Source organism: Myotis lucifugus, unplaced genomic scaffold (genome assembly GCF_000147115.1).
Source record: "Myotis lucifugus unplaced genomic scaffold, Myoluc2.0 scaffold_13, whole genome shotgun sequence".
NCBI lineage: Eukaryota > Metazoa > Chordata > Mammalia > Chiroptera > Vespertilionidae > Myotis > Myotis lucifugus.
In genome coordinates this window covers 11,381,429-11,386,480 of record NW_005871061.1, presented here as the reverse complement: position 1 = coordinate 11,386,480, position 5,052 = coordinate 11,381,429, and positions in this window count along the sequence as shown.

Genomic DNA, 5,052 nt, shown 5'->3' with positions numbered 1-5,052 from the left:
ATGCAGGAGCTGCCCCCTGGTGGTCAGTGTGCTCCCACAGGGGGAGCTCTGCTCAGCCACAAGGCAGGCTGCCAGCTGCCAGTACAGCAGTGGTGGTGGGAGCCTCTCAAGCCTCCTCAGCAGCGCTAAGGATGTCCAACTGCAGCTTAGGCCTGCTCCCCACTGGCAAGTGGACATCCCCCAAGGGCTCCCGGGCTGCCAGAGGGATGTCAGACTGCCAGCTTGGGCCCAATCCCCCAGGGAGTGGGCCTAAGCCAGCAGGTGGACATCCTCCGAGGGGTCCCAGACTGCAAGAGGGCATAGGCCGGGCTGAGGAACCCCCCTGAGTGCACAAATTTTTGTGCACAGGGCCTCTAGTACATATATACATTTATATGACATGAACATTTTAAATAAAATATTCATTAATTCAACTACTCCAAACTGTAAATATATTTCTCAACTGATATATTAAACATTAAAAATATGAGTATAATAATAAAGGGTAAGTTAGAAATTTTAAATAATGCCTTAAGGGCAAGACCAAAACCTAATGTTAGAATCAGATAGACCCTGTTAATAGAAACAAAAAAGTAGAATTGCCTTTGGCTTTAATAATGACAAGGACTCCCAGTAGCATTGATCTTGAGGAACAAATCACTCAAAACTAGCATCCTCTAAAAGAAAAGAGTATGACACTTTCAAAATTTCTTTCACAATCATAAGAGAGCCAGGTGTGAAACTGATGTGTGCAGCATATCAATGAAAGTCATTGTGCAGATGTTTATTCACAGATGGGATTCCAGCTTGGGGTACCCTGTTATTTTTAAATGGTTACTCTGTTTATTTTTAAAATTCAAAGCTCATTTTAAGCTGTCATTGAAAGTGGAAGAAAGCCATAAAGATTCAAAGGATGGAGAGGAGGAAATATCTTTGCAATTTACAAAAACTAAAAACATTTGAGTGGGAACAAAAAAAGGAGAAGAGAATCATATTTGCAAGATGTTGTGAATGTAATATTCAAACACTGTCTAATTGTTCCAGATAGCTCCTGCACATTATCTGGCCATCACACTGAGAACTATAGAGTATGAAGCTCTTTCAACTTTCTTCTCAAATGTTTACAATTTCCAGATGTTACCAACAGCATTTTAATTTCATAATGAGAAGTGTGCAGCATGGACTCCAGACCCTAAATAGGTTGCTATTAAAACCGATTGTGAGCAATTTGGAATCACTATAATTTCCACCATGAAAATGAACCTCAACTCCAATAAGATATGGTACAAAATAGTTATGTACAATAAGTTAAACAAATATATAAGCCATGTATTTACTATAATAATGTTAAATATAGAATAGTGATCACTATAACATTGAAGAAGTGTTTTCTGCTTAAAGAAATATTCTGATTAAGGGTTAAGCTAAAGCCATTTAAGTTAAAATTATTTTACTATATCAATGGCACATACATGCTGGAAGAATTCAATTCAATATTATTTGATGGGATACAAACTACCCATGCTTCTGCATCATCATACAGAATTATAAATTTTTATTGTAACAAATATATTGAAAAATATTTTTATTGCCCAATACCACCACATGCCCTCACTTCTCTCCTTAGTCAGCTTAAATTCCCATTGTCAATTACTATAATCTCTTCCTTGTATACATTCTCATATCTATTGTCCTTCCCTCTCTCTCCAATACATTTTCCTGGAAACGTGGAAACTCTCCTTAAAACTAGCTCTCCCTCTAATTAATGCCTAAACCTAAGCAGATGAATAAGGTTACAGTAAAACACAAACCATGCAAACTGGTCTCACTTTACTTGAAAACTATGACTGAAAGCCTTAAACAAGTCATCCATTGTAGAAATTTAGGATTTAAATATTGGCCTCTAGAACAGTGATGGCGAACCTTTTGAGCTCAGTGTGTCAGCATTTTGAAAAACCCTAACTTAACTCTGGTGCCGGGTCACATATAGAAATTTTTTGATATTTGCAACCATAGTAAAGCAAAGATTTATATTTTTGATATTTATTTTATATATTTAAATGCCATTTAACAAAGAAAAACCAACCAAAAAAATGAGTTTGCGTGTCACCTCTGACACGTGTGTCATAGGTTCGCCATCACTGTTCTAGAACAATAAATCAATTTACTTTTTAATAGAACTTAAATAGAACAGATAAAACAATTAGACAAATGTTTCTGCTTCTCATAAGTCTGCAGTGGCTTTTTTTAAATAGATGTAGCAAATCCCAATAAAAGTTTATCTTCTTATACAAATATCAGCCACATAAAGGTATCGCTAATATAATAGTGATTACAATATAGGACTTTCTTCATCTCAAAGGTCCTATCAGATTGTATGTTTTTACATACACAAACATTAGGAATTTTGCTTTTCTCATTGAGCTACAAGACAGTTTCTGGGGAACATAGTGGTGGGAAGCTCTGGAGTGTGGGTGAGTGGGTGAGTATGTAATTGGGTTGAGTGCGTGAGAGAGGGAGAGTGTGTGTTGGTGTGAGTGTGGGAGGGCCTCTGTTTTGGGGAGCTGGAGCTTTGGGAGGTGACTGGGGTACTTCAGGAGGAGGATAGGCCACTGCAGTCTGTGCTGGGCTGGGCACTTTTATCCACTTCAGGGGAGAGTGCACCATTTTAAGGGAGCCACAAGATCCTATTTAGAAGGAGGCTGTGGTAGAGGAACCCTGCCATAGTGCCCTTAGGCCACTGACAGATGCTCACAGCCTCACTACTAAGAACCAAAATCCTGGGCAAACATACCAGTCATACTGGCTCAGCCTGAACTGTGAACCTTGGAGGACCAGCTGACATGACCCGCCATGTGCTGGGGCACCATGCTATATTAGTGAATGGGGATCCTGGCCTGCCCAGCCTCCTCCACAGCAGAGCAACAGGTCAGCCCTGCCATTCTGGTGAATGGGGCACCCGGCAGATCACCTTCTCAGCAGCGGAGCAAACAAACAGCCAGCCCCACCTCTTCCACAAGGGAGATATGGGCTGCCCTAACTCATCAGCAGCAGAGCACTCAGCCAGCCCCAACTCCTCTGTGAGCAGAGCAATCTGCCTGCCCCGCCATAGAGGCAAGTGGGGCACCATGCCTGACTCCTGCACCAACAGAGCAGCAGCTGCCCTGACACTTTTCCATCAACAGCTGAGCGCCTGGCTGCCCCAGCACTTTGACACAGGCCCAGCCTAAACACAGAGACCTGCTGACCAGAAACAGCACACCTGACCCAGTGCCCCTAGGTGACTGGCCCCACCATTTGACATGGTGTTCCCAACTCTGCCACTGTGACCCAACATCCCCAGATTCATGGACCAGTCATCATGACCCACTGTGGTTTATGTGGCACCCCTGGGTAAATGGCCCTGCTGCCTGACACTGTCTGATAGATGTGACCTGACATCCTCCAGATGTGGGGACCAGCCACAGACAGAAGGGTACCTAATCCAGTGCCATCAGAAAATCAGACATACTGCTACAACTGAGTGGTACCAATCACCTCTGAACACATGGACCCACCATCTGGAACCTATACACTTCACCCAGCTCCCCAGACTACTGAACTTTTAAAGTGGAAGACAAAGAAACAACCCCCAAGTGAAAGAAAAAGAGAAATTGCCAGAAAAGGAACTAAGAGAGATGGAGGCAAGTAATTTGTCAGATAAAGTATTCAAAATGAGAATTATAAGGAGCTGTATGAGAAATACACCATGAATAAGATTCAAGAGGAAGTGAAGAATGACATAGCTGCAATAAAGAACATCCTGGAAGAATTCAATAATAGACTACAAGCTGAGAACTAAATTATTGAGTTAGAAGACAAGGTGGAAAAAACACCCAGAGAAACAACTGGAAACAAAAATTAAAAATCAGGAGGAGAGTTTAAGGGAATAAACTCAAAATGAATAAAATATTTAAAACTAATTCATGAAACCATAAAAATCCTTGAATATAGGCAGCAAAATATCAGACATCTCACATAGCAAAATTTTCACTGACACAACACCTAGCGTAAGAGACACAAACTGAAAAATAAACAAATGTGACCACATCAAAATAAAAAGCTTCTGTACAGCAAAAGAAAAACAGCATTAAAATGAAAAAGGATCCCACTGTATGGGGGAACATAATTGACAATAATACATCTGATAAAGGATTAATATCCAAAATATATAAAGTACTCATACACATCAACAAAAAGAAAACAACCCAGTCAGAAAATGGGCGGAAGATCTAAATAGCCGCTTCTCCAAACAGATATGCAAATGGCCAAGAGACATACAGAAAAATGCTAAATATCACTAATCTTCAGAGATATGCAAATTACAATGGCAATGAAGTACCATCTCACACCTGTTAGAATGTCTGCCATCAATAAATGAACAAACAACAAGTGCTGGTGAGGATGTGGAGGAAAAGGAACCCTAATACATTGCTGGTGGGAATGCAGACCGGTAAAGTCACTATGGAAATCAGTATGAGTCTCCTCAAATAATTAAAAATGGAATTGATGTTTGACCTAGTGATCCCACTTCTAAGAACATATACCAAGAAGTCTGAAACACCAATCAGAAATAACATACGCACCCCTATTTCATAGCAGCACTATTTGCAATAGCTAAGATATGGAAACAGCCCAAGTGTCCATCATTAGATAAGTGGATAAAAAAGTGGTGGACATCTACACTATGGAATACTATGCAGCAGTAAAAAAAACAAGAAGCTCTTACCATTTGAAACAGCATGGAGGGACCTGTATAGTATTATGCTAAGCAAAATAAGCCAGTCAGAGAAAGACAAGTATCATATGATCTCACTCATATGTGGAACCTAATGAACAATATAAGCTGATGAACTAAATAGATCCAGAGACATAGAAGCATGGAACAGACTTTTGAATCACAAAGGGAAGGCAAGGATGGGTGGGTGGATGGGAAGAGAGCAACCAAATAACTTGTATGCGTATATATATGCATAACTCATGGACACAGACAATAGTGTGGTGCAGGTCTGGGGTGCGGGCGGGAGTGGTCTA